This window comes from Heloderma suspectum, chromosome 4 (assembly GCF_057233095.1).
Source record: "Heloderma suspectum isolate Gila_16-S chromosome 4, 16-S_ref, whole genome shotgun sequence".
Classification (NCBI taxonomy): domain Eukaryota; kingdom Metazoa; phylum Chordata; class Lepidosauria; order Squamata; family Helodermatidae; genus Heloderma; species Heloderma suspectum.
This window is the reverse complement of record NC_139461.1, coordinates 112,544,347-112,567,306: the sequence shown is the minus strand read 5'-3', so window position 1 is coordinate 112,567,306 and position 22,960 is coordinate 112,544,347. Positions and strand designations below refer to the sequence as shown.

Below are 22,960 nucleotides of genomic sequence, written 5' to 3'. Positions count from 1 at the left end.
AGTTCTTTCAGTCTCTCTTCATAGGGCTTTGTTTCCAGTCCCCTGATCATCTTTGTTGCCCTCCTTTGAACCCTCTCCAGTTTGTCTGCATCCTTCTTAAAGTGTGGTGCCCAGAACTGGACACAGTACTCCAGATGAGGCCTAACGAGTGCTGAGTAGAGGGGAACTAGTACTTCCTGGGATTTGGAAGCGATGCTTCTATGAATGCAGCCCAAAATAGCATTTGCCTTTTTTGCAGCCACATCACATTGTTGGCTCATATTCAGCTTGTGATCGACGACAATTCCAAGATCCTTCTCGCTCGTAGTGTGGTTGAGCCACGTATCCCCCATCTTGTAACTGTGCATTTGGTTTCTTTTTCCTGGGTGCAGAACTTGGCATTTGTCCCTATTAAATGCCATTCTGTTGTTTTCTGCCCAGCACTCCAGTCTATCCAGATCACTTTGAATTTTGTTTCTGTCTTCCAAAGTATTAGCTATCCCTCCCAATTTTGTGTCATCTGCAAATTTGATCAGCATTCCCTGCACCTCCTCCTCCAAGTCATTAATAAAAATATTGGAGAGCACTGGGCCCAGGACTGAGCCCTGCGGTACCCCACTCGTTACCTCTCCCCAGCTTGAGAAGGTCCCATTGATAAGCACTCTTTGAGTCCGATCCTGTAGCCAACTGTGGATGCACCGGATGGTTGTTTCATCTAGCCCACTTCGAGCTAGTTTGCTCATCAGGATATCATGGGGCACTTTGTCGAAAGCTTTGCTGAAGTCGAGGTATATGATGTCTACAGCATTCCCACGGTCTACAAGGGAGGTGACTTGATCAAAAAATGAGATCAGATTTGTCTGGCAGGACTTGTTTTTGACAAATCCATGTTGTAATCCGAGTAATCACGGCATTGTTGTCAAGGTGCTTCCAGATGGATTGCTTTATGATCTGCTCCAGAATTTTCCCAGGGATTGATGTCAGACTGACTGGTCTGTAGTTATCCCAAAAGAATCCCAATCCATTCTGCATCCCATTAAAGTCGTTGGCAAATGACACTGCAATTAGAGTAATGAAGTAAGGATATAATCTGCCATATCTCCATTCCATCTGATAATGTACTAGGAAGCTTTATAATCATTACTCTGTGCTTTGTAGAATTATGTTGGACGAGACCAGGTCCTGATCTAGTGGGGAATCTGCCATTCACTGACGCTTGATACAAGCCAGACCATAATGTGTCAAACAAATGGACAGGAAAAGTGCTAGTGCAGCCAGGGATGGACCTCAAGGCTGAAGTCCAGGGCTCCACAGCCCCCCCCCCATGATCACCCAGAGAGTAGCATGATGATGCGATGTTGGTACAAGATCATACAAGCCTGGCATCAGTGCTTGGGCCAGTATAGGCATGCTGGGCCCACCAGAGCTGACTGCTCACCATGGTATCCTTTCTTCAATGGCTATCAGTGGCTACTAGTCTTGATGGCTGTATGCTACCTCCAGTATCAGAGGCAGTATGCCTATGTACACCAGTTGCTGGAGAACATGGGCAGGAGGGTGCTGTTGCATTCATGCCCTGCTTGTGGGTTTCCCTTTGTCAGCTGGTTGGCCACTGTGTGAACAGAATGCTGGACTAGATGGTCCCTTGGTCTGATTCATCACTGCTCTTCTTTCGTCCTTATACTCTTGTTTCTTCTTTATTTTTTTAAACATTTTTGGTCAGAGCGTAGCTGGCCAGGCATGTACATGGTTACAGAGGGTCAATTGATCATTTTTACTCTAAAAATATATTATCCTTTTCTACAGCAAGGGTGGTAAATATTCCCAAGCCATTGTGTTTAGTATCAGGACAGCAGAAACAAACTCCATTTTACTCTTGTAATCATGATGATGCTATGCTTTAAGTGAGTTTAAAATGTGAAGCTGCAGATGCTCAGACTATTTTGTCTTTTATCTGGGTTAGCAAGCTGCTTGTTTGTTAGTCTGCTATAATATATGAGGAATGTAGAAGCATAAAATGGCGGGACCCGGGGTGAGGGGAGAAGAGAAATGTTAGCTGTGTGCTTCACAACTGAAGCAATACACATGGCTATCTAAGACTATTAGGTCCAGGGCCTGTTAGGTCCAGGGTCTAAAATTACCTAGCTGCACCATTGTGTAGGAGTGAACAAGATATGTGAAATCTTGGTTCTCATTCTTGAGGAGCTTCTGTCCTTATAACCTGTGTAAACTGATTGAATGTTGACATGTTTCTCTTTTGCAGATGCCTAGCTTGTGTTCACATGTCGCCTTTCTGTGTTTCAAATCCGAAGGGGGAACAGGTGAACTTGTCCTGACTCCAGGAATATTACCAATGTATTTACACATTGCCCTGAAGCATATCCTGGCTTATGACAGTTGCATCTTACGTCATGCCTGGGTAGCTTCAAACTGAATCACATAATTTCAAAAAGAGGGGGAAAGCTGTTGGTAGCCATAGATTTGCCACTTGAATTGCTGATGTGAACATGTCTAGAGTTACTTTGAGGCCTGAGCCTGCCCATTAAGCCATTGGGTTTTGTTTGATTGGACTTAGGGTGTCGATTTGCTCTTCTGCCTCACCTCCCTCAGTTCTGCTTCTTCCCCAGTTCTGCTTGTCACCCCTGCCCAATTCCTTCATTTTCCCTTTCAGTTGTATTTGCTTTATGTTGTACTGCAGCCTTCTCAGCTGCAGCAGTGCCTGCCTAGCATTGGCAGCCAACCTTGTGTTTTACAATCTTTCAGCAGCTTCTGCTTAGCAGTATGTAGAAAACCTCTTTGAAGTAAACCCATGGTGGAACAAAAGCAGTACTGAGCTGAAACAAGCTGCTGCCATTCGTGAACCCTATGTGAAAAGCCCCCACTCCTTCTTTGAGAGAGGGCTTCAAAGGGCACAAAAGCATTCAAGAAGAGGGCAGTATTGTGCAGGAAGAATTGCCTTTGTATTGAAATTGCTATGTTGCCTTCAGTGATGTTGTTATGTTGCCATATCTGATTGGCTAAGTGGAGTCACAGCATGCTCACAGTGTGGGCAATGTAATTCACAAAGTGTTGCCCTCACTCTGAATTGACTTAGTCTGCTCTCCATGAGCAGACCATCATTGGTCCCAGGGAGAAGACAGACTGAAGCAAAAATAGAAAATCTGTATTTATATATTTATTCTAATATTTCTAGGCTGGTTTTCGAACCAAAGGCCTCCAAAACAGCATGCACAACAGATAAAATCCAAGCAGTAATAAAACACCATCAATCAAACAATGATAAGCAGCAAAGCCAAGTAAAATGGTAAAGTGCCAGGCAACACTATTACTCCCAACTGAAAGTCTGATGAAACAAAACGGTCTTCACACTTTGAGTGGAAACCTACAGTGTGAGAGCTGTACCAAACTTCCAGGGTAATGGATTCTACAACCTCATTGCTGCTCCTGACAAAAAGGGTCTGTCCTATTTCATCACCAGCCACGATTGTGATGGTGGCATGCAGACTTTTGCTGATGACCTTAATAGGCAGGTAGGCTCTTATTAGAGAAGTTGGTCCTTAAAATTTGGCCTTGGGGCCAAATGTATAGGGCAGGGGTTGGCAGAAGGTAGATCTCCAGTTGTTTTGGACTTTAACTAGCATGGCCAATGGTCAGGAATGCTGAGAGGTGAAGTCTTAATACATTTGAAGATCTACTTTCTGCCCACCCCTGGTAGAGGGCACCATAAAATGGCATCAATGCAACAGTCGATCAGGGATGATGAACAGAGTGTGGAAAAGGTGAGTGGAGTGGGTGTGTTGGGTGACATTTCAGGTCACTTGAAAACATGATGTTTGTGCTGAAAAAGTTTGTGGGTAAATACTTGGCTCAGCCCTAACTAAAAGCAGCATTTTTATCAATCCTTTGGAGTTATTTGCTTGGTGTAACTGAGTTTCATCTGCAAAGTTAATAAACATGATTTTTGGTAATACAGAAAAAGGCAGATGTAAAATTAGAAACGCTCATATATAAGGGAGTCGTTACACAAATGTACATTAACTATAATCGGTTTCTTTCATACTTATCCACCTAAATATTCTGTCCAGCTCATGCCAAACTGATCTCTGCAGTATCTTGACCCCAAAATTCCTTTGGTGTTATGTAACCCCCAAAATGTGCATATGGCAGTTTTCAGTGTGGACTACGGATTTGGGACAATGAGAGAATGTGCTAGCAATATCCAGATCATAACATTAAATGCTCACCTTATCTATTCCTTTCAGCTACAAACACTAGTTGTTGTTCTTTCTTTTGTAGTGTTAGTAGTAATAATTATAAACCTCAATGTTTTCCATTATTATTGGTGTTTGTATAACAATTTTTGAGTTATACAAAAATTATATTTTTGAAATTGAAAACATTTCTCATACAGTATCTTAGTGAACTTTACAACAACCCTGTAAGGTAGGTCAGTATTAATATCCTCATACTGCAGAAGGGCCAAAAAAGCTGATAAATAATTTTTTACCTAGCAGGACAAATAACAGTTGGGGTGTGTGCGCACGCACAGAATTTTAATCAGAAAAATAGTGCTGGGGAAACACCCATCCCCAGCACTGCAGTGATGATCCAAACTGGGCTCTCTATAGTTGCTTCTTGAAAAAATATAAAGAGACAGGAAATCCAATCACAGATTTCCATTGAAGCTGGTTTGGACAGCTTAAAGCCATCGAATGAGTTCCTGGCAAAGGTAAGATTGAATCGGGATTTTCCTGGGTCACATCATAGTTTTGACCAGATCAGATAGAACTTAGTTGTTAGTACTAATAGCTTATAACAAACAGCATAATTTGTTTACAAAATGTCAGCATTTATATAGACATTGAGATTACAATTTGAGTCACTATGTTAAACCAGCTCTAGTTTCAGTTAATTTTATAGAGCAGGGCTGGATGGGCGGAGACCGTTTTGGTCTTGGGGGTTGGATTGTCTCCCAGGACCAATCTGGGAGATGGGGACAGGCAGATGGTGTTAGAGGGTGGGCCTCTCCCACAAAGCCCCTTCCCTTCCCAAAGCCCCCACTCCCTGATGTTATCTGCCCCCATTCTCTGTGAAGAGAGAGGCATGGAGAAGATGCTGTGTGCCTTTCTCTGCATGGAGAAAGGGACTCAGCTGCTAGCTTCACCTCCCTCTCGCCATCCACACTGTCCAAAGTGGCTCCTCCAGACACTGGCTGAATGCACAGCTGGCATCACTCCCAGTTGGGGAAGGTGTGAGAGGAGCAATAGTGGACTCAGCCAGCACCTCAAGCAGCCGTTGGAGTCCTGAGCTGGTTTTGCTTCCCTGATCAGAAAGGGGAAGGAGGACTGAAGCCAGCCTGGGACTCGGAGGTCTCTTGAAGGCACTGACTGAATGCACATATGACTTTGCTCCTCTCTCACTTTCCCTTCCTCCTCTCTCTTCTTGGACGGGTCGAAACTTTGCCAGGGACCTCACCTAAGGCCCTGCAGGCTGGATGCGGCAGTCTGGCAGGCCATATTCCTGTTATAGAGGAACTATGGAAACAACCGCTGTAATAGTGTCACCAGTTTTTGTTTGTGGGCCAGGGACAGCACGGCATCACTTACCATCTTGCAGTCATTCCTTGGCATATATTATAAATCTGGGTATTGTTATGACTTTGAGTATCTCTCCCCACCCACCCCATTCCTTTTATTCTTTTTGAAATTAACTATTTAACCTTGTGTGTGAGTGTGTGTGCACGTGCGTATGCACACACGTGCAAAAAAATTAGTCTTCAAGCACAGATTGCGTTAAAGCTAATTGCAGAGTGTGTGATTTCAATCTACTCTGTGATCCTGTAATCATTAAATGTTGTGAGGACACAGTGAACCTTCATTCAAATTTGAGGTGTTTTGTTTTGTTTTCCCTTCCTGAAGCCAAGTGAATCATGTTCAGCCTTTTGTAGTGTTCCGATAATAGTTCCAAACTCCTGCTTGATTTGGTCAGAAGGAAATTGTTGGGAAGCTGGGGGAGAAACAAGGAAATAAGAAGACAGAAAAGACAGTAGTGACATATTACTAATAGTGCCTATGTGTGTTTGTGTAGAAAAGTGGAGAGTTATGGCCAAAGCTAATCTGCAGTTAGTTTTGCCTGCTTTTTCTGTACAAATTGTACAGACCTGTATAATTTGTGACTCAACAAGCCAAATGCAGCCTACCTGGCATAGTGGCCTGTCACATACTTGATCACTCCATTGCATTTACAGTTCCAGGCAGACAGCAATAACTTCAGGCTTACTGAGCCCTTGTGGGGGCAACTGTATATGGCAGATAGGCAACTGTATATGGTGGGAGGGCTGCATTCAGCTTGGTGGATCACAAGTTATTCAGGTCAGACCGATAACATAGCAAGATAGGAAGCTACCTTATAGTGAGTTTGACCACCAACCTATCTAGTTCAGCATTGTCTGCAGTGACTGGCAGCAGCTCTCAGACAGGATCCTTTCCCATCCCTACCTGGAGGTGCCAGGGGTGGAAACTGGAACCTTTTCCATGCTGTGCATGTGCTGTCCCACTGAGCTCTGGCCTCTTCTACTTAGGATTGCCAGGAAACAAAGAAAAACAAAACTAACCGTGACTTTGGCTGGTTTATTTTGCTTTCAACGCAAGTGTTGCCACTGTAACAGACAGTGTTGAAGAACTGGCAGCAAATGGCGAAACAAGACAAAGAAGCTCTTTTACCTTAGATCCCCTTGTGATATTTGGGCCAAAGCAGACATTACTTTAAATGTGTATCTAGCAGCCATAATGCTAGAGTAGGCACAGGGCCCACAATTCCGATCGGGATTGTGAACCCTGTGTACCATTTTAGGTGGTGAGTTCTGATGATGCTTTGGTCCCAGATCATAGTCTGAAGGCACATGAGGCAGCCACCTTGCTGAAGCTAAGCAGGTCTGGGTCTGGTCAGTCCTTGGAGGGGAGACCACCAGGGAACCACATGTAGCCACCTTGAATTCCACAATGGAAGAAAGGTGGAGTATAAATGTAATGAACAAATAAAATAAAGGATGACAATTGAGATGTAGCATAGGTTGCAGGGTTCTGTTAGGGATCAGATCTTGAGGAGGGGTAAGGTTCCTCAGGAAGCAAGGCAGAAAGAGATCAGAACTATGGAAAGTTCCAAGTGGGGCTGGGGCTGGAAGCCAGACAGGATTGTCTGTATGTTGTTCCCCCAAAAAACAGAGCAAGACTGAGGCTTAAATAGGAAGTTACCTGCATTTAAGCTGATTAGCTCTATCTCTGCCTTTACTGAGGCTTTGACCCTCAAAGGGGCCTGGTCTGTTTTATTAGCCCCAGGCTGTAGTGATGGGGAGTGATTGTGGCATGCTAGCGAAGAGGATCTAAAGAGCCTCTTGTTGAGGGTGAAAGTGGAGAGTGCAAAAGCTGGTTTGAAACTCAACATTAAAAAAATGAAGATCATGGCATCTGGCCCCATCACTTCCTGGCATATAGAAGGGGAAGAAATGGAAGCAGTGACAGATTTTATTTTCTTGGGCTCCAACATCACCACAGACGGTGACTGTAGCCATGAAATTAAAAGACGCTTGCTCCTTGGGAGGAAAGCTATGGCAAACCTAGACAGCATAGTAAGAAGCAGAGACATCACCTTGCTGACAAAGGTCCGTATAATCAAAGCTATGGTTTTCCAGTAGCAACGTATGACTGTGAGAGCTGGACTATAAGGAAGGCTGAGCGCCGAAGAATTGATGCTTTTGAACGGTGGCGCTGGAGAAGACTCTTACGAGTCCCCTGGACTGCAAGGAGGTCAAATCAGTCCATCCTAAAGGAAATCAACCCTGAGTGCTCATTGGAAGGACAGATACTGAAGCTGAAGCTCAAATATTTTGGCCACCTAATGCGAAGAGAAAAGTCACTGGAAAAGCCCCTGATGCTGGGAAAGATTGAAGGCAAAAGGAGAAGGGGACAGCAGAGGATGAGATGGCTAGATAGCATAATCGATGCAATGAATATGAACTTGAGCACACTCCGGGAGAGAGCGCAGGACAGGAAGGCCTGGCGTGCTATGATCCATGGGGTCACGAAGAGTCGGACACAACTTAACGACTGAACAACAACAAGTCTCTTCATGGCAAAGTCCTCAGAGTTTGAGGATGATAATGGAGCCTCCTCTAGATGCAGGGAAGCTGTCCCCTGGGGTTCCTCTGGAAGCCTTGGTCCTGAGGAGACAGATATCTCATGATGCCTTGCAATGACTCCTATTGACTCCTGAGCCTCTTCTGAGGATGAGGTGTCAGAAACCTCTGAGGATGATGGTTCAATCTGCTGCTCCGTAACATCTAAAGTGAAGGGGGTGGGGAGGGAGGTTTTTAAGATTTGGACCAGGCCCCCTGTGCCTACTGCAGAGTAAATATGTAAAGCAGACATAGCTGCTAGACACACATTTAAAGCAAGGTCTGTTTTGGCCCTTTGCACATCATACATGTGGGTTCTGTGCCTGTGCAGTTAGAACTTTAGGGCTCTGCAATGAAGCTTCAGCCTGGTACTGTTGGTGGGATGCAGCCCATGAGCATGCTAATAATACTAGCACCAGCTCAGAAGAACAAGTTGCTTCCTCACTAGAGCTCAGATCCACCCCAAACTTTACTGCAGCAACTGCTTGTGCCCGTGATGCATCCAGTTTACAGCTCACCTAAGCTTCCCAAAGAGCTTTTTCAGGGCTGCTATCTTGACATCAAGTATATCACAACCATTGTATGCTGCTATTCCCCTGCCATGAAGGAAATAGATGGCCTGTCATGATGGTGGTCAGCCAGCCCTTGAGGGTAGCTTACTGGACATGCACCTCTCCTTCTTGTACTCTCTCTTCTGTGCGACCACTGCTTCCAGTTGGCCGAGGCAGACAGGCTTCCTATGGCTCTTGGGGTCTTTCTGTGGGAGCAGGAAGACAGCTGGCTAGGCTCCCAGTCTCTGCTGGCCATTCAATCCTCCTCCGCTCTCCTCCCTCCCTCTGCTACTTGGTAAAGCGTAGCTCAAATGGTCTAGGCAGCGTGGAGGGAACAAACCAACCCTTGAAGTTGGTTTCAACTATCACTTGAATATCTACACTTGAAGTGTAGATAGGAATCCAAACCCATCCCAGTTAAGTAGAGTTTATTAAAGGAAAGACAAAAACCAGAGAGTGAAGGAAAATAGGGAGCATGCACAATAAAAAAAAGGAGAAAACAAAATTGAAGTACCTGTGTACTGGTCTACATTCATTCCTATACGATGTAATCTAGGAGAGCACTAGACTTCCATCAAGATTCCTGTGGAAAGCATCATTGTTGATGCTTTTCACCACAAAGCATCATTGTTGGTCAAGGATGGAAAAAGAGGGTCAGCTCCAATTGAGCATTATGTCAGGTTTGATGCTGACTGATTGGGATGATTCTGATGGACAACAGCAACCCCATCAATCAGTCAGTACAGGATCACACAGAACTGGCTCAAGGAAAAGAGCAATCCACACCAGAGTGTGCCTCAGGTCAATGAGTATTGGCAAGGAAGGGGTGCTAATCCAGGGGTGCAGAGCCACCTGGGGTCCCAATATGGTCCTCTGGGTTTCCCCAGAGGGGCACACCCCTCCCCCTGGCTCCACCTCCTTTCCCGCAACCATCATGTGGTAGTTTCTCCGATTTTGTGCGGTTCCTTTCCCCTCACCCCATTCTAAGAGGTTGTAATGCTTCCCCTACAGCATAGAGAGTTAAGTTAAAAAATACTGGCATTTTTGGAATTTTGGCCCTGCCCCTTTTGCTGTAGGCCATGCCCCCTTTTGGCTTCAGCCACCCCCACCTTTGGAATGCAGCCTCCGAGAGCTTCTCCGAAATGGAATTTGGCCGTTGGGCTGAAGGAGGTTCTGTACCCCTGCACTAATCCCTGTCCTGGCAGGCTGCCAGGAAAGCCTTCTTTATATGCATGCTGTTCCTAAACTATTTGCAGTTGCCACATTTTCAATAAAGCATTTTAAATAAAACTGGGTGTAGGCATAGCGTGGCAATCTATAGGACAGGGAATCCACTAGTATATGCAGAAGGAAAAGGTTCTGGTTTTGAAAAACTCATTTTCTGCCCAATATATAATGATAAACTATTTTCTATAGGATGTAATAAACTATAAATATTTTTTTTTCCTGTAGAGGGAGTACCATTCTCAAATTGGAGGGATTTTAGAAGTTTGAGAGAAAACTGTATAATATGTATAGACAGTGACTGACATAGAATAGAACATCAAGATCACTTTGCTAAGTAACAGTGCAATTCTGTACATGTCTACCCAGAAGTGGGTCCCATTGAGTTCAGTGCGGATTACTCCCAGGTAAATGTGCCTGAGATTGCAGCCTAAATCAGCTTTTTAAAAGGTTGCTTTGGCATTTAGCAAACAGAATAAAAAATATGAATTTTTGACAAAAATATGAATATATATAATTGTCAAGTATTTGAATTTTTTTAGAACTGATAATAAAGCTTGCCATCCTAAACTTGACTTCAATCCATCCAAATAAAATACTTTAGAATTTTTATCCCTTGAATAATTTGGTAAGCCTTTCAGAGTTGGCAATCTCCCTTATCCAGCGTTTCCACTTTCAAGTACATCATTGTTGTGGAAATATTCTTAGAACTAAAAGGATGCTTAACGTTCTATGTAAGTTCCAACATTCTATATAAATTGCAACATTCTACATAAATTGCAACATGCCACACTCCCCAGCGCATTCTGTGTCCCTCTGAATACAGATTGCTAATGAATTTTCAGGAGTGCTCAGGTTCCAATTCAGTCCACTCTGGTGGAGCCCTGCTTCAATTTAGACATCTCCCGAATCTCTCAGAATCATCGTGACTTGGTTTTGGATTCTGGATTCATGAATCCGATGCACACCCCTAGTATCTTAATATTTGGAACAAAAATTAATAATGGATATACAATTGTCCTGCATGAGTAGATGAGTTTTTTTTTTTTAAGGAACCTTAAAATAATTAAGCAGTTTACAGCCGCTTTAAGCATGTCTTAAAGTATATGAGAAGTGTCATTTGTCTTTTCTGCTGTTTTTCAGCTTGAGCTGTTTCAAAGTTTCGGTAAAGCAAAACTTTTTTTATGGGGGGAAACCTTACTTGTCTTATAGTTTAGGAATTTTATCTTCACAAAACATTCCCCTATGGACACAAATGCCTGAATTTTTTTAAAAAAATTACTTTAAAAATACTTTCCAGATAATCTGATGAGGCTTGACATGTGGGGGTGGAGAGCTGAACATTCTTCTCTCCAGCTGTTGAGTACTGAACCATCAAAAAAAAAAAAGAGAGAGGTTAATTTCAAACTAGAATTCCTTTTATACTAACAGTGCTTAGTGCCTAGTTGATTGTATGTACATTAATGATTGACAGTAACCCAGTGAAGAAGGTGATATTCTTCTTTCCCCTCTGTAATACAGGCCAGGCATTTTTGAAAAGCAGCAGCGAAATGGCTGTTCTGCTGTATCTCAAAATTGATCTTACTTTCTAAGAGCTCTCCAGTGGGACCAGTTGACACATTACAAATGCCACATGGAAGACACCCATCAGAAAGCTAGACAAGAAATTTATTATTTGTACAAGGACAGAACAGACATAGGCCGTCCTGACTCCACCCAGATGCAACTAAATCCAGTGCCACCTAGTGACTAAACTATTTCATTTCATTGTATGCATGTATGCATGTATGAATGTATTTGAAGTATTTTTATGCCTCTCCTCAGCCAAAAAGGCTCCCGGAGCAGCTTACATATAATCAGTTAAACAAGACAGGCCCTGCCCACTTACAATCTAAAAAGACACAGCACACAAAGAAAAAGGAATGGGGTTGGGGGTGGAGAATTAAGCCTTTTAGCAAGACTGGTGGAATGGCCTTGCTTCCCCATCTCATCTCCCTCAGCTCAGCCTGCTGGAATGGCTTCTGGTTGTAACAGCTGAGGGAAGAGGAGCATTCATGAGGGAGGTATTCAGTAGCGCTGGTGGAATGGCCCTGCTTGAGGAATGCTATTAGACCCTACCTTGAGTTCCCACATGACGGCCATAACGGCCCATATAAAGTAGCAAATGAGAACAAGAGTTAGGTCGTGGGCTGGAATGTGGTCACTGATTCTGGAGGCTGATAAATCTGCTGCTGATGTGCTCAGACAAATGTCAGGCCGCTGCCAGGAATGGCAACTCGCACCATGGATGCACCAGGTGATTTCCTTCATGTGCCTGCATCCACAGGGCCATTCCGTGTCAAGGGTTTTCCAGTGTCTGAATCAGCCCTAGGTTTCACAAGAGAACAGGCACGAGTAGCACAATCAGGACTTCTTTACACATTCCTGTTTTGGTTTACGTATTACTGCCTAATTAAGGTTACTTCACATCAGGTTTTGATGTCTTGCATGTGTATTTGGCTCTGATATCCCTTCAGTAAGTCCTTATTTCAAACAACAAGCAAAAGGATCAATTGTTCCTGCTGAAATATATTCAGATTTCTCTGGCATCCTTGTTGTTTTAATGGTTTATTTGTTCCGCCGAAAGATTGGCATGTAACTTTGTACAGAGGAAATAGAAAAAACATACCATATTTCTCTGTATAAGAATTCAAATATGCATAACTGACTGTGTGAGGTACATATGCACACAGAATCCATATTCTTCATATACACAAGTCTTTTTGCATATATATATATATATATATATATATATATATGCAAAAAGACTTGTGTATATGAAGAATATATATATATATGCGCAGACACGCGTGCGCACACACACGCGTGCGCACACACACACACAAATGCTATTTTAATGTTGCTATATCTTATGTTAGCAGCTTTTAAAACCAACCACAACTCAAAGCTAAACTCATAAAATAAATCCTCACTGCAATCATTCTCCCGTAAATCCATCCACTTCACGGTCTGCTTATATTTTTCAAATCTGAGCCCTCTCTCTGCAGATGCAGGATGAAGAATCGCCCTTCTCCTGCTGCTCTACTTATCTAAAATTCTTTCCTGCTTCTCTTTCGCTTCTCACCCACATCATTTCTGTCTCCATTTACCTAAACCAGCCTTACCCAACCTGGTGCCCTCCAGATGTGTTAAGACTACAACTCCCATCAGCCCATCATGATGGGAGTTGTGCCTTCCAGATGTGTTGGATTACTCGTGTGTGTGTGTGTGTGTGACTTGAACTCTCAGTCCCTCCTTTATTGTGTCCATGACTAACTTTCACTACCAACATTTTTATGGCATGGGCAGATAGCCCTATAAAATCACACACACACACCAAAATTTGTAGGAAGTGTGTGTACTACTCAACCACTGAAGATGGTGAGTGCACAGTCTCTACGGGGGGGGGGAGGGTGAAGAGGAAGAAAGAAACTGGGGAACATATTTTCAAACAGGGAGAGATTGAAGATGGTATAGATTTATGAACTGGGTCTTGTGACATACCGTATATTGCAAAGGATGTGCAGCAGCAACAGTCATGCTTATTGATGGACAAGAATAACTCTTTTACTAACAATTCTGGTTAGCCTTGTGAGTGGTGCTGTACTGAAATTCCAGTGCTGACTGGGTCAGTGTTTTTCAACTGATCCAGTAATAGCAGTGGAGTCCATCTGGGAGAACCCCAGTGTCTGGAAAGGCCCTAGAACAACAAAGCAGTAGGAATAGAGAATTCTGCTTCCTGTTGTGTTCTCTGATATTGACTGTTGTTTTATTGTAAATACTGAAAAGGGAGGTCCCCTTCCCCACCTCTTTTCTTTACTATATTCCTGTATTTCCATACTAGTGCACCCATACCATTCCAGGGAGGCTTTCTCTCTCAGAGATTAATTGTTTGGAAATAGCTAAAAACTGTGAAGTGTTAAAAGCTAAAAACACGAGTGTGTCCGTTTCACTGATGCATATCACAAAGTAATAAAATCTCTCCTATCTGTAGCAACGTGCTCAAGTAATTTGCACTTGTTCAAGGGCTGACGCATACTCTATATTCATTGCAAACTGATTAATCCACCGCTGCATGACTAATGTATTCTTGATAGAGACACAGACTTTTCTGATTCTGTTCATTTGGAGAAAGTGTCAGCTAAATATCACCTGGCATAACACATTATTAATACAATCCTAGTTTGCTCAGATAATAGGATAACATTTTTTTTTTTAACCATGAGTCTTACAATTCAAGATTGGAGCAGCAGGTTCTGTTTCAGATGCTACTCTTTGGAGTTGCACAGGAAAGGATGACGCTTCTTAATCACTGCCATGCTGGGTCAGGCAACCTGTATAGATAGATCTGTTTCCATATTTCACTTCTTACTGCTGCTGTTCTCCTGCTTAGCTCAAAGTGTGACTAGAAGTTGGAGCTACCCAAACACCTCCCCTCATCCTGCCCTCAGGGCTCTCGAATATCCCTTTACTACACACACTTCATAGTAACTGATCTTCAGAAATTTGCTAGGGTCTAATTCACAGTGGTGTAGGGTAGAAGTTCATGCAGCATGCTGGGAGGCATTTTCCGATGTGGGCACTTATCAGGAATTGATCCAAAAACTGGACTTCCATTTGGTTTGTAGATTTTTATAGGCTCAGGACTGGTAAGGCATCACCACCCAAACCTTGGGAGTTACCAAGGTAAAGCACTTCTCACATTATGAAATGACGAGTTTAATAATATATCTGGGATGTGAGATGCTTCTAAATACTCTTGTAGGATTGAATTAATAATTGCTCCATTTGCTGAGGGTACTAAGATCTGAGTATATGTGTAGAGTACTAGAGAACAAATGTCTTACGTTCATAAGAAGAACATAAGAGAGACCCTGCTGGATCAGATCTAGCGTCCATCTAGTGCAGCAGTCTGTCTTCAACACTGGCCAACCAGAGGCCTCTGAGAAGCCTTCAAGGAGGCCATGAAGACAACAAACTGTAGCATGTCCCCAGCATCTGGCATGCCTTTATTTTGCTAACATAGCTAGGGATGGGGGAAAAATTTATTCAATCTGTATTTTTAAGCTAACTGACTTAATTCACACTTCCCTGAGTAATATCTAGATCGGAACACAGTTATCCTTCAGACAGCGCCCTTCTCCGAGTTTTGTGATGTAGTTCTCAGCTCAGAAAGTCATATATATTAGAGGTAAACACATACAAAAATCTGTGTCCTAGGGAAAATGCTGTACAAAAGTGCATATTTTATGGGGAAATGCATACAATTTAAAAGTGATTTTTCATTCATATTTTAAGCATTCACAGAAAATAGGATGGAATGGGCTTATGATTGAATAAGATTTGAAACTGACATGAATCAGAAATAGGCTGATCTGTCCACCCCTAATCATGGTTAACAGCAGTTGAGACATCTTGCACCCATGAGTTTGTCTAACCCAGGGTGGGGAAACCTGTGGCCCCCCAGATGTTGTTGGACTACAACAACCCTCATCCCTGACTATTGCCCATGCTGGCTGAGGCTGATGGGATTTAGAATCCAACACCATCTGGAAGCCAGTGTTCCCATCCTTTCTAACCCTTAGGAAGTCTAACCCTTTCTTAAATTGACCTAAACTGGTTGCAATCGCTATGTTCTGTGGGAGTGTTCTGTGTACCTTAAGTAAACTATGCATTATGTAAAATAGTTCTTTCTTTTGCTTGTTCTGACTGTACTGCTAATCAGAGTTATAGTACTGTGAGAGAGGAAGAAAAGTCTCTATCTACTCTCTCTGCCATTCATCATTATATAAACCTCTATCATGTCCCTATCACCACCACCTTAGTCACCTGTTTTTTTTTATTAAAACGTTCCAACCATGTTAGCCTTTCCTCATAAGAAAGTGAGCCAACCCCTTGATTATTTTGGCTGCTCTTTTCTGTTCACTATACAGAACTTAATATATACACAGGAAATGTTTCATGGCCGGAATAATGGGTAGTTGAAGTTTTGTGTGGCTCTAGCCATACAAACTGTGTCATACTTTGCATCAGTTAGCTGAGTAGCTATACCCTATTTATCCTATTGTAGTAAGATAAGTACATGATAATATTGGCATACAATTTCTTTCTGGGCCACATAGCTTGGATGGATAAAAATATCTAGGTCCTAACTGGTAGAATGCCAGTAGAATTATTATGATTGTTCTTCTAAGTTTGTATTTGTGTCATTGCAAACTCTGTTGGCACAAACCTCCTTTGTGCTCCTTGTGATTAGTGCTGGGACCCTACCATCACATGGGCAGAAAAATCAACTATTAATTGTACATTGGTTCTGGAGTGAGTGGAGTGAGTGACATCTGAAAGCCTACTTGCAAGATGTTCTAAATATTTTCTTTTATTTTCAGAGAATGTTGAGTTAGACCCATCCCCCCTTTCTACACTAATCTTAGAGCAACCAAATGATTCATGGTGAAAATATCATTTAGCTTTTATGTTTGTGAGCAACAGATAAATGATTGCTTCTAAAGTGTGGCTGTTTAGTGAGATATTAATAGGGGAGATAATCCATTTAAATTTTTACTGCGGAAGTTTTGCAGTGCTTTGGGGATTCATTTATCCTTTGCATTTGCTGAGCAGCCCGGGCTGAAACAGAGCTAGAGTAATTCAGTCTGGAAGGCTACTTTAATTTTTCAGGAAATAAATATCTCTCAGGGCCAAACTACATGTTACCATGAACGCCACCAACCCACATCCCCCCAACAGCATTTATTTAAAGAAGGGATGTGGTGCAACGTCCTCATGCTTAGCATTTCCCTAACTCCCCCTCCCACCAAGTGCAAGCCAATACAGTAGAGAGGAAGAGGGCAACTTCTGAGAACAATGATATCATGGGTTCGGAAAGCCAACCTAACCTTCCTTTGGGTTCAGGGGCTCCCTTCCTTCTCCTCCTCTTTCAACACACCCATGAGCTCAGAAGCATTTGCTTTCATTTTAGATTAAATGCAGGTTGCGGTGTCATCCAACTCTGACCAAACTGTGGTTAAACATAACCATGTTGAAACCATGGGTTATGAAGCTGGCTTTTTTCAACAAACCATGGTTTGTTCATATGGAATGCTAAATTCCAATTAATCTAAAATGGAAGCAGAAGCTTCCAATCTGCTTGTGGTCATGCCAGAAGTCAGGGGCGGGGAGGGGGAGCGCATGAACCTACATGGAGTGTCCAAGCCCGAAGCTTGTGGCAGCTTGTTCTCATAATGCTAACCCAGGATGTACCATTGCATCCAAACATGGCCCATTGTCAGGAGCGCCCTAGCTGCCTCTTGCAGTCCCCACCAATAGCCAACTCAGAACACAGATGATGAGGAATTCTTTCCGAGACTTTATTCCTTTATTCCTTTATGACTCTTTCAGAATACTAATCACTAGCGCCAAAGCGAGGAACAGCACTGGGGAAAGATAGCTGAGTAGTCTAAGCTCCAGGTAAGGCAGCTGGTCCCCGTTTGAAGGAGAACCACAGGAAGACCCTGAACTTATGGGCTAGGGACAGATCCTCCCTCTTTCCCTTGGGTCCTCGGGACGCGACCGTTGTTTGTGTGCCAAACGAGCTCTACGCCTCCTTTCCACGCCCTCCATCTGTCGTCGCTCCCTGCGTCTGCGCCGAGAGTCCAGCAAGCCCCCCTCCAGCACTCTCTCACTTCCAGGGTCACTATCTATCCCAGGAATGCTGGAAAGAGGAATCTCTGCCAGCTGATGTGCTTGTGAGAGATGAGCGAGCTCCTCTCCCACGGATTGCTGTTCCTCCTCACAATCAGAACTGCTCTAGGGCTCTGTTGGCTCAGTTTCCACCCTGACATCCATGTGTCTTTGCCTAAACATTATTAAGAGGAGACTCTGCACCCATTTTTAGCACCCATTAATGGTAAAATTTCATTTGGGCCCAAGGTGTAGGAACATCTCACGATGGATTATTCTCCATAAGGATTTTTTTCTTAAATACTGAAATTTCACTTTGAAAGCGTTGACGTATTTCATTCAATATGTTTTTGTTTGGGGCTAGCAGAAAACATGGCGGCTATACTCACATGGAGCTCCCTATTTGCTCCCGTGTATTAGGACAACCAGGTGCACCAATACCTTTGAGGAAATGTATGACACAAAACAGGGGAATGCTAGGGTTTAAGCTGTAGTACCATGACATGAAGTTGACTATTAGGAAAACTTTTCAAATGATAAGCATGGCTGACCAGTAGAGTGAGCAAATGAGAGAAGTTGTGCAGAATCTCCATCAATGGATTATTTTTTAATATGAGCCTAGATAAACAGCTGACAGGAATGGTTGGTATAGCATTTTCTTCCTCTCAGGGGGAAATTACTAGGGATGGACGAAAGTCCCTTACCTGGTCCCGCAGCTTGCTTCGCGGTGGGGGGGAGGCGCTCCGTCCCTCCCCGCCGAAATTCTGGCCGGGGGGGGAGGCGCCCTGTCCCTCCAGCTGAAATTCTGGCCAGGGGGGAGGTGCCCCATCCCTCCGGCCGCAAATCTCATCTCCTGCCGGGACACAAATGGCGGCGGCCGTAGCCGCTTGCGTCCCTGCAGTCAGCCGTGATAGGCTACGTAAATGTTTATGTAGCCTATCACGGCTGACTTTTGGGGGAAAAAAAAGCGCGTACGCAAATGGCGGCACCCATGGGCGCCGCCATTTGCATACGCGCTTTTTTTTTTCCCCCCCAAAGTCAGCCATGATAGGCTACGTAAACATTTACGTAGCCTATCACGGTGTTTTTTGAAAATCTAGCCGTGATAGGCTACATAAATCTTTACATAGCCTATCACGTTTGTTGTTGTTGTTGTTGTTTTACTTGGAAATGGTGGTGGCGGCAGCCAGTCGGAAGACCGGCCGCCGCCGCCGCCACCGAACCGCTGCCGGGAGCCGCCGCCGCCAGGGACATTTGACAAACGTAAGTCGCATCCCGGGGGGGTGGCGGACCATTTCTCCACCAATTTCAGGGGGCCGAATGCGTTGGCATTCGGCCTCCCGGAGATTCGTGGAGATATTCTCCGACATCCCTAGAAATTACACTTGATGGCCTTTGAAGCCCCTTCAGCACTGTAACTACAGTTCTGCGATAATGCAATGTATGCTTTAGAAATTAACTACCAGCCATATTAGTTCTGGTTTTTCCTATGGAAAAGAATGAATAATTTTTCTAATGGTTATCCTGAAGTGCAAAGGATTACAGCAGTTTAATCGTGAGAGAAATATGATGTAACCTCAGGAGTAATAAATGTAAGTAATTGGTACTTGTCCATCTTTCATCACTTAAAAAAAAAAAGATAAGAAAGCTGAAACTAGGTTTCTGATGCATATGTAACCCTGCCAGTCACTCAACCATGATTAAGAGATTGGGTTTCAGGCTCAGGCCTTTGAGCTCCCTCTTTCTCCCCATGCCTCAGGCCTGTACTTCCTCCTCCCCATGTTGGTTTTAACCATAGTTTAGAGTTGCACCTGCACCAGGGCTAACCATGGTTAACACTAACTAGGTTTCTTATCTTAACCAGGTTTTGAAGCAGGACTGCCATCCCTGTTTCAGATAGAACCATCTTATATATCATCCTGTTGGCTCAGAACTGAGGAAGCAGGGCTGTTTCTATGGGAAGTCAAACTGGGTGATTGCTTAGGGCTCCAAGAGATTCAGGCACCAAATGACCCCCAGGTAGGCAGCAGCAGTAGTGGCCAATCAAGGATTGGCATGCAGTAAAGGAAAGTGCTGCATTAGCCAATCCAAGCTGCAGCTGCATGCCATTTTAAATTCCATTTTTTTCCTAGTGTTAGAGGCAGTGAGCTGAATCGATCAGCTTGCTAACTTTGGGGGATGCGCAGCCAATGTGGGCATTGGCCTGCCCTACCACTACTCTACAGCCTTTATTGGCTGTGTCCCCCCAAAGCAGCATCTGATTGGTTCAGCTGACTGTCACTCTCAGGGAGTCTAGGGAAAATATTGTGATTTAAAATGATGTGTGGCTGTGGCCTAGACTTGCCAGTGCAACGCTTTCCTATATTGTGTGCCAAGCCTTGCCTGGCCACTATTGCTGCCCACCACCACAGCCACCAACACCTGCTCTCACTGCTGGTAAGGTGGCAGAAGACTTGGTGGGTGGCAGAAGAGAACAAACAGTTCCCTTTTCCTAACATTTTTCCGAACTTCCCTCCTCCCAAAAAACTTTATACATAGGTTGTTGGGTGTGCTGTACCTTTGCTCCAACTGCCTCAGTAAAATATTTTTTAAAAGAAAAGGACCCATTTGTTCCCTTCCTGAATGGGGATGGGGAGTGAATGACTGACTGATCGTGGGGGGGGGGGGCAATAGCAGGGCAGGAAAGTAGCCAGGACAGTGGCGGGAGGGCATCTTGCCCTGTGCCCCTTTCCCCCAAGCTGTCAGGAAAGCTAAAGCAGTAGTCAGAAGGTAGGAATGTTGCATTCCTATTTGTGTGTGTGTGTGTGTGTGTGTGTGTGTGTGTGTTTGTGTCTGTCTGTCTGTCTATAGATATAGATATAGATATAAAATTCATCTTGTTTCGGGGTTATTTTATTGCGGGGGAGGGTGCTATTTAATCTATTTAATCTTTGGGCAATTACTCCTGAGACACATAAGACATATAAACAAAAAGTGAAAATGTGAAAGTGGATACCATGTTGCAGGTTGGGAATCAAAGGGGAGTTTCAGGTCTGGGCAGGTTAAAGAACCCTGATTTAAAGGATGCATATGCATGTTCCAAGCAAAAATTTAAAGCACCTTACAGTACAGTGACATGGATAAATGTTCCCTTGTTAGAGAAAGACATTAAAAATAGAGGATATCAATATCCCATGCAACTCATGCTTATCCCACCCCCTATGAACCCATTTCATGCTTTCATGAACAAATAGTGGTAGCACTGGGGGCTGGGGGGTTGCAAAATTGTATTTTGCCTAGTGTGGTGACTGGAATCTGACAGAATCCGAACCCCAGATCAACACACCTAAGGTGCCAAAATACCTTGAGACAACCCTGTGAGGAAGCCATGCAAGTGCACTTTTTTTTTAGAATTAGGGTGCAATCCTATGCTTGTTTAGATAGAAAAAAAAAGTCATGCACAGCTGGCTGGGGCATGCTGGAAGTTGTAGGACCTGTCTTTGTCTAAAAATGCATAGGATTGCACCCTTAGTGTATAAAGTTTAAGTACCTTCTTTTTAACTGAAGAATTAGCAAAGGGTAGCATGATATATATGGTGTTTTCCTGGAGCACTGATTGTAGGGAAGTTACCATAACTTTCATTGTACAAAGGCAAAGGACATGAAACAAAATTTAGATTAATCAGCTTTCAATTAGCCTTTGCAGTGCTTTTAAATCATCATTTTAATATACTCATTTTGAACCTGATTTACATTCATTTGCAGACTTCAAACATCCAAGTCTCTCGCTAATTCCAGAGTAAATTCTAGATGTTTGACAGAATGTCCCTGAAACGTACAATAGATCTGTGTGTTTTAATAATGTCCATAAGGAATCAAATCATCTCAAGCTCATACATTTGGGGTAATATGTTTTAAAGCTAAATGAATAGCTAAAACATTTTGCTGGACCTCCTTTAGATGTGAAGGTAGTTGGTGCCTCATTGTGCACAAAAAGTGAACGTATTCTCCCTCTCTTTGTGTTTGTGTATATGTGTGTATACATGTCTGTGTGTGTATGTGTTGTGTATGTCTCTATATCAGCCTTCCCCAATCTGGTGCTCTCCAGTTGTGTTGGACTACAACTCCCATCTGTATTCAATGGGTGATGTAAATGCAAAGTTTTTTCCTTTTAATTTTCCTCAAGGACAATTTATGGTTTTATAGAACTGTTTCATACTAAGTGAAATGTGGACTTGTGCGCACACCAATCTCTAGACCGGGGGTGGGGAACGTCAGGCCCAGGGGCCAAATCCAACCCTCAGGGGTTCACAAGATGGTCATGCCCCTTCCCCTGGCCACACCCCCTTTCTCCCAATAAGTGGTATAAAAGTATTTTAATAAATAAATCTGTTTCAGCCCCTGTCTATGCAGTTGGGCCACTTAAACTTTACCCCAGCAATTGCCTGTCATGGAAAAGTAGTTCCTGTAATGTTAGGGTAATGCTTACGGGACCCTAAAGTTAAAGATGCTAGAGCTGGATCCTTCCTATCCCATTTAAAATTCTGGGCCCCACAAGGCAGTTTATGAGAGAGGAAAGAGAAAGTAACTGATGGGCTTCGTTTTATTCCTCTTACAATGGGAAAGCAGTTGGCATATGGCTAACAGTTAATTCTACTTACTTTTCCCCTAAAACTTCTAAGGCTGCAATCCTATCATATTTGCTAGGGAGTAAGTCCCATTAGTTCTGAGTAGACATGTATAGGATTGCACAGTAAAGGTGCAATCCTATGTATGTTTAGACAGAAAGAAATCCTACAGCTCCCAGTATTCCCCAGCCAGTTGTAGGACCTTTTCCTGTGTAAACATATATAGGACTGCACCCAAAATGACTTCACCAAATTCCTATTGGAAGCTTATTATTCAAGTACTGCCAATTATGTCTATATGTACTCTGTAAACATGTGACAACACAGGGATGGGTGACTAGGTGGGTGGATAACATTTGCTCTAGACTTCTGAGAAGACACTGTCCATACCAGCTGGCCTATAATCACAATTCAAGAGGAATTTGAGAAGGAAATATACCAACCAGAATTTTTGAGGAGTATTAATCTTCACTAACCTTAACACAATGCTAGTTTGTGGTAGTTTTCTGTGAAGTACATTTTAATAACAGTGTGTCAGATTTTAATAGGGTTTTGTTTCTGCTGTCAAAGTGCTGTTATACTGGGTCCACATTTTTGTGAAATAAATACAGATAACAATCTGGTAGTTTCTCAGGAGAGATGCCAGAGGTGCCATTCCGATCACACCCATGGCACTTCTAAATTATCGCTGATCTAGAAAACATTTTTGT

The 22,960-nt window shown here is 43.3% G+C and overlaps 1 protein-coding gene across 18 annotated transcripts in view; it reads left to right on the top strand.

Moving 5' to 3' along the window:
- FARS2 (phenylalanyl-tRNA synthetase 2, mitochondrial) overlaps nucleotides 1-22,960 on the top strand; it is a 347,910-nt gene that overhangs the window by 227,758 nt on the left and 97,192 nt on the right. The gene's annotated exons all lie outside the window — the stretch shown is intronic.